This window comes from Alexandromys fortis, unplaced genomic scaffold, assembly GCF_014885135.2.
Source record: "Alexandromys fortis isolate MF-2015 unplaced genomic scaffold, M_Fortis_MF-2015_v1.1 scaffold_88, whole genome shotgun sequence".
Classification (NCBI taxonomy): domain Eukaryota; kingdom Metazoa; phylum Chordata; class Mammalia; order Rodentia; family Cricetidae; genus Alexandromys; species Alexandromys fortis.
In genome coordinates, this window is record NW_026067961.1 from 640,055 (window position 1) to 647,417 (window position 7,363).

Below are 7,363 nucleotides of genomic sequence, written 5' to 3' on the forward strand. Positions count from 1 at the left end.
ACCTTAAGAAAAGCTGTTAAAAGGTCAGAACAAAACCAAAAAAGTTATGAGATTAAATGGCGATCTAATAGTCCCTTGATTTGGGGGTATTCTAGAGGGTGCACCCACTGAGTTTCCCTGATCAGAATGTTGTATTGAAGTCACCAACAATGCAACCTTGCAGACTGTGTAGCCCCATACTCCTGAGCATTGCCGACTCAACAAGAATGCAGTCTATAAGGAGACTCAGAACTCATTTAAGCAGGTATTTGGCACTCACACCGCTCAGAAGGAACTTTTTTTTTAATTTTTTTTTTCAGAAGGAAGTTTTCATTGTTGTGGCTAGTCCATTGATAGATGACCTCATTCATGGCAATAATGGCCTTTTGTTTACTTATGGTATTACCGGAAGTGGACAAGCTCACAGAATGACAGGTTCTGTGGGGTACGGAAGCCTGCTTCCTCTTTGTTTGAACATGAGGATTTAACAGCACAGGGCCCCTTCCTGGCAAACCATTGTGTTTTTAAATCTAGTGCTAGGACAGCCTAGAAATAACAGTGTGAAGTTGATGCTGTATTAGAAAAGTGGAGAAGAGAAGCCATGGCCATTTCAAAGATCCCCCCCCACCAGCGGGCAACAAGCAGATCCAAGGTTTGCAGAGATTACAAATGCACCAGAATTCTGCAAAGCAGACGTCGATGAAGATGGTGTCTACGGTGTATTTGTCTTACATTGAAATCTATACTAATTCCACAGATGATCTATTGGGAGAGGTGTAGTCTTAATCCCATCCAGTCCAACCTCCTACAATCTAAATTACTGCGAGAAGATAAGAACCGCTATCTGTGTGCTTCAGGCTGTACAGAAGTAGAAGTGGAACCTATGGGAGAGGCTTTTGAAGTTTTGTGGAGCGGTCAGAAAGAGAGACATACTGTTAACACCCATTTGAACAGAGAATCCAGCCGTTCACACAGCGCGTTCGGGGTCAAACTCGTCCAAGCTCCCCTGGATGCTGATGGAGACAATGTCTTACAGGAAAAAGTACAAATTACTGTAAGTCAGTTTTCTCTGGCAGATCTTTGCTGGATGTGAAAGGAACAACTGGACTAAAGCAGAAAGGATCAGAGTGCTTGAAACTGGTCACATCAGTCAGTTACTAATGAGGCCTAAGAGCAAGCTTGGAAGCCCTGGAAGAGAACCAGGTGTATGCAACTAACAAGATGGTTCCATGTCGAGTTTCAACACGAACTCATCTGCTCAAGAAGTACTTCAGTGGGCAAGGAAGGTGCGGATGATCGTTCTTTCGTGTGTGTGAATCCAAAGTTTGAAGACTTTGAAGACAAGTCATGAGGATTGCTAAAGTAACCCAAGAAGTAGTGAGACCAGTAGACAAGGGGATGTTTGGCTTGACACGAAGGACACGATACAGAAACCCGCCTCGGGGCAGCCCAGTCGGAGATGAGCCTTTGGTGCCTGTTGGGAGCAGTGAGACCCCAGATCCTGAATTTCTTGTAATCCCCTGATCTGAGTGCCTACAGCTGCTCTGAGCACGAGACCTTCAGGAGTTCCTGATGGCAGGAGAGTGGTTTCTGGTGGGTTTGGCTGGGGCCTGGCTATCTCTATATAATCTGCCCCTGAACACAATAAAGGGGGCATTTTTGGGGAATTCAAGGATGACCCGTGTCGCCGTCTCTCTGTCTGTGTGTGTCTGTGTATTTTAACCTCCAGCCCCTTTGCCCGAAGCTCACGAACTGGGTGCCAGTGTACAGAGCACAGACACGGGGGCACGGTGCGCCGAGCGCGGCAGGTGCCTTCATACAAACTCTTGGATAGCAATGATGAGGCCGTTCCAAAGCTCATCGAAACCTCGGAGGAACGACATCATCTGTCGGTGACGAGGTCAAACAGCTTGAAGGCGACTGTGATTCAACCTAAACCTGAGAAGCCAGTGGGACCCTCCTGAGAGCAGGACCTGGAAAAACTCAGATCTGTCTCTTTCGTTTACACCTCGTGATGTTTCTAAGTCCAGAGGCGGACAACCTGTTCGGTTCACAGATGCTGGAACTTTTAAACAATTTAATTTTCAAACTTTAAAAAAATTTTAAATTTTAAAACAAGAATCGCTACAGTACTTGAAAATGAAGATCGTCCACAGAAGTACCTGCCCAACCAGATGGTACAGAGTCTGAATGATCCGCTGTGGTGTGAACACTGCTCGCCCAAACCCGGCTCTGGGCCATGACCGTTGGCTTGGGCGACCTCAGGAGCAAGGACCGCGGTCCCGGCAAGGTGCCTGCAGGGTCAGGCGTCTGCCAGCAGCTGGAAAACTCCCAGGGGAAACATGCATAGGTCCTCTCCACTCCCTCCTGTTCCCCAGGACTCCAAGGACTCAGCTTCCACCGCTGCCACTAATCCCCCCGGGAAGGGTTGACTGGCTGCAGCCTGCATTTGGGCTCCACGCAGTGGGAATGGGAATGGGGACTGAGAGTGCAGGGTTGCCCTACTGGGTCACTGCACATGAGGTGAGAAGGACGTGGGCCCAGCCCGGGGAAGCAGCGGTGTGATGCTAAGCTGCGTCCTGAAGCGGTGAGCCAGTCCCCTGGGGCCTTTTTGTGGGATCAGGGCTTTGCTGCAGTAAGTCATGGAGCCTGGAGCACACGAAGAGGGAAGGGAGGAGACCAGAACCCTTTCCATAGAGGCAGGGTCCTGGTGCACACCTCTCTGTCTTCCTGCCTGCTCACACCCAGTCCCACCGCACCTGGTCGGATCATAGAGGCTTTGGGCGGTGCTGGGAGGGCACCTTCCTGAAAGATAGGGGCCTATGTTGAAGTATGGTCTTCCCAACAGGACAGAGAATTACTCAGACACAGTTACAATACAACTTGAGGATATGGGGACAAAGGTTTTAAAACCTTTCAACAAACAAGTGACCGATGTCATCTTCAAAAATGGACATTAAAGTACCTGGGGCAAGGCCCAGAAGACAGGGACAAAACTGGTTTTCATCCTCTGGGTTGAAAAATGCAGGATGGTTGGAGCACAAGTCGACGAACCTTTGTTTGCTCCAGTGAATACTAATGAACATTTACTAAGCCTCATTAGAGAAAAAAGGGTATAGTCGGAGGAAAGATCTTCAATTTCACCCAAGTTCGCCTCTTAGACCCAAGAAAACCAAGGTCTGAAGATTAACAATCAGGGTGCTCTCACCCATTAGAATCAGCCTGGCCGGGTACCGGGTCGACTTACCACCCCCAGAGGGCCCAGCTAAGTATGGTTTCGGGAAACGCACTCGGAGCAAGTCTATGTAAGTTGCCTCTGTCTCCCGGAGTTTTATTCCAGTCCTGGGCTGTCCTCATGGAGGGTGTCTCTGGCTTCTCTCTGGTTTAGGTTAGATCACAATCGCCTTCAGCTGGGATTAAAGGTGTGCACCACCATTTGCCTGGCCTCTATGGCTAACTAGTGTGGCTAGCTCCGCACTCTGATCTTCAGGCAAACTTTTTGCTAGATCATAAACAAAATATCAGCACAGTCCCCATGAAGTCTCATGTAAAACGCATGCTCCAGTTTCTTTTAACAACAGCCTCGTCAATAGATGTCTTTGACTTTTTGTGGTTTGTAGGGTGAATAATAAAAACCCAGAGACAGATTATTGGGGTTCCAGCTGAGGATCAGAAAAGCAAAGCAGCCAAGCCACTAGAGAGTTCTTGCTACCACCAAGGCTCAAACAAAGGGGGCGATCCTGTCCTCAGCAGGACTGCAGACCGCAAGGCTCCCCACCAAACCTCCGTATCTGTCTCCAGGTTTTCATTATTCATGCTACCGTGGTTCTGTTTGTCATAATCATGTTTCCAGACTTGATTCTGTCCCCTGAGGCTGCATGGATAACTCGGGAGGAATAAGCTTCTCTCGACAGAGAAAAGGTGTGTTGCACTTCTACGTCCAGATTCCACGCAGCTTGGTGGCCTCCCACCTGTGGGTCATCTTGTGGATTTACGGGCTGGCTGTCAACTCTGCTTTGGCTCAGGGCCTCAGGGGGCAGCGTGGCCTCGGGGCAGCGTGGATGTGAGGTGGCTCAGGCCTCAGGGGGCAGTGTGGATGTGAGGCAGGTGGTGGTCCTTGCTGAACATCAGGCTCCTTTTTCAAGCTTGTACGGCTGTTGGCAAACACCAGTTCCTGGGCCATGAGTGTCTTTGTGTATGGCTATCAGCCAGGCTCTGTTCCAAGATCTCCTGTTTTAAAGTCCTTACCGTGTTGTCTCCCACGTCTTCAAAGTCACTAGAAAGGCCAGCCCTCTTGTTTAATTTCTCATATTCTAATATCTTCCGCTGAAATACCTCTGCCCATCTTTAGGAGCTCATCTGATTAGACAAGGCCCCCCAAGAACAGCCCAAGAACACGCTCCCCATCGGCTGATTTGGCATCCTAATGGCACCTGTGAAGCCATCTAGCGCCTCTCAGTCCTGTTGTGGGTATTTTGGGGTGTGCCCTAGCTCCTCTCAGTCCTGTTGTGGGTATTTTAGGGGTGTGCCCTAGCTCCTCTCAGTCCTGTTGTGGGTGTTTTAGGGGTGTGCCCTAGCTCCTCTCAGTCCTGTTGTGGGTATTTTGGGGGTGTGCCCTAGCTCCTCTCAGTCCTGTTGTGCGTATTTTGGGGTGTGTCTGTTTTCTGCTATTCTGCAGGGCACCAAACTCAGATCCAGAAAAAAGGAGCCACATTCTTGGAATGCTGAAATTTAGAAACAGGGCCACAATTAGATTTAGTCTCTCAAAATAACAGAAGGCCTGACTGTGACCTTTAACCCACACCCAGTCTCTCCAGCAGCCACTTGACACAGTTTGATCAGTAGGGTGAACATTGTTCAATTGCTTAACTGCGTGTTGTCCTACTGTGTCTTCCAATTTTTCTCCCACCTTCTATACTATTGATGTAGGGATGTGGTTGTGACTGGGAGCAGACAGCAGAGAATGAAAACTCAGAGAACGGCAGGACAGAGCAGATTCCCAGTTCCTCAGGTGTAGCCCGAGTCCTAATTGATCTTAATGACAAAAACTTGGGAGTCAGTATCAGCGGCTGAAAGCTGAAGGATCAGAGGAGCAGAGCGGCAGCCACTAGAGAGTTCTACCAATGCTCAGACCGAAGGGGCAAGCCTGTCCTCAGACTGGGATCACCTTTGTGTGTACTGTTTTTTTCTTTTAGACTGGATCAATTTCATGTAGCCCAGGGTGGCCTTGATCTAACAGATGTGTCTGTCCCCTGAGTCCTGAGAGTAAAGGTGTGTGGCACCCCTGCCTGGCCTCTAGTGGCTTAGCTCTGCACTCTGATCTTCAGGCAGGCATTGTTAAACACAAACCAAGTATCACTACATTCAGGTGACCTCAAGGGATTACTTGACAGCTGAGGAGGACCTCTTCCTCATATGCTAGTCAGAGAGAATAAGAACTATCTTCAGAAATAAATCTCATTAATACTCTTGGTACCTGACTTTATACTTTCTGATGTTGAATTATCCTTGCGTTCCTCTGTTAAGTAAAGTTTGGCCTTTTAAAAATGTTGGCCTGTTTCACATTGCTGAGTTTAATTTTTAACCGTTTTACTTATTTTAAAAATTCATTTCCGTAAGTAAGTGCAACTTGCACTTTTCCCTTTTCATAATATACATTTCTGAGACCAAACATTAAATCAACTTTAGTCATTTTAAATAATTCAGCGGGCTGGGAAGTGGCCCAGTGGTTTACACTCTGTGCTTGAGGACCCAGGTTTGGTTCCCAGCTCCGACCTGATGGCTCACAAGCATCTATAATGCCAGTTTGATGGGATCTGACACCTTATTATGACTCCTCCAGATGCTGGACATGCGTGTGGAACAGATACACATATGGAGGCAAAATACTCATACACGTAAAATAGACAGATCTTCAAAAATTAAAAAATAAGGCCAAATGGTGGTGGCACATGCCTCGGAGGTAGAGGCAGGCAGATTTCTGAGTTTGAGGCCAGCCTGGTCTGCAGAGTGAGCTCCAGGACAGCCAGGGCTGCAGAGAGAAACCCTGTCTCAATCCCCCCCTCCCAATAATAATAGTAGTTGGTAAGTGGCATTTCATTCTATTATCTAAGTTTGTTTAGACCTGGGGCTTTATATTTATTATTTTAGCGACTGTGAGAACACTGCTCTGAAGGATACTTTGTATTTATTTAGGTGACTATAAGAACACTACTCTGAAGGATACTTTTAATCTCAGTTGTTTATACTTCCTTTACTTAGTTCTTTTAAACAAAATTGCTGCCTTCGTTTGAGTTTCTTCGGTTTCCCCTCTGCTTTTCTGTGCCAGCGTTTAGTGGTCATGTCCTCCTAGCCGGCTTCCACCTGCCAGGTCCTTCTGCTTTCCTCTCGGGTCTGTGGATATGTCACTTCCAGAGCTCCCTCCTGACTCAGATGCTTAGGGAACAACTTAACAGAGGGTTTCTTTTGGCTCATGGTTTCAGAGCTTGGCTGCATGCACTTGGGCAGAACACCATAGCAACTGGAATGTGTAGGGAAAGTAGCCCAGAGTGAGGTGTGGACTGAGGGCCAGGAACCTCCTTCTACAGCATGCACACATGGTCCAGCCCTGCTCCACCTCCTACAGTCCCTGAACATCACCTGCTGAGGAGAGTGTAGAAGACCTTCTCTTGGGGAATATTAGTTGAAAGTGTGTTGTGTTTTTCCCTACTGCTTTTGTTAACAATTTAAAGATGTGTTTGATTTAAATAAAATTAACCTGTGAGCAGGAGGCTGCATCAGCAAGGAGCTGACAGGAAGTGGCAGGAACCACGGGAGCAAGGTTTTCTTTGGGGAGAGCAAGGGTTTTTAAGTGGGTGTAGAGAGAAGGACAGGGGCATTGGAAGATATGCCAGCAAAGAGGGAATGTTAGTTACTGGCTATTTAGCCTCTCTGAGTGAGCAGAATTCCAGTTCCATCATTGACTTGTGAGTTTTTTAGATTTAGAGAAGTTACCTTAGTAGCTTGGAAAAGGTTGGTGCCAGAAGGAACAAAATCCCTTCAGGCCACCACCCTTGCTTGAGGGGCAGCCAGGTTAGGTAATAAAAACGAGATAACGGCAACCTTCCACCTCCCAACCAGGACCATGTCTCTGTGAACAGCCAGGCCAGGTATTTTAAGAATGTCCACAAGCCTGAGTTCATTTTGTTTTCTCAGAATTTTGTGGTTATAGATTCAGGTCAAGGATGTCTGAGAATATTATATCCTGGATGTGAGCTATCTGCTTTAGGTGTGTTGACCTTGACTCTAGGTTAAGCTGATATCTGCCAGATTTTCTTCTGTGAAGTTAACTGTTTTTCTACTTGTAATTAGAGAATATTTTAAGGGTATTCAAATCTGTTTTTTT

At 47.3% G+C, this 7,363-nt stretch overlaps 1 pseudogene; it reads left to right on the forward strand.

Annotated features, from left to right (window-relative positions):
- The first annotated feature begins 206 nt into the window (after positions 1–206).
- LOC126508125 (kinesin-like protein KIF23) lies at positions 207–1,943 on the forward strand (annotated as a pseudogene).
- The last annotated feature ends 5,420 nt before the right edge of the window (positions 1,944–7,363 follow it).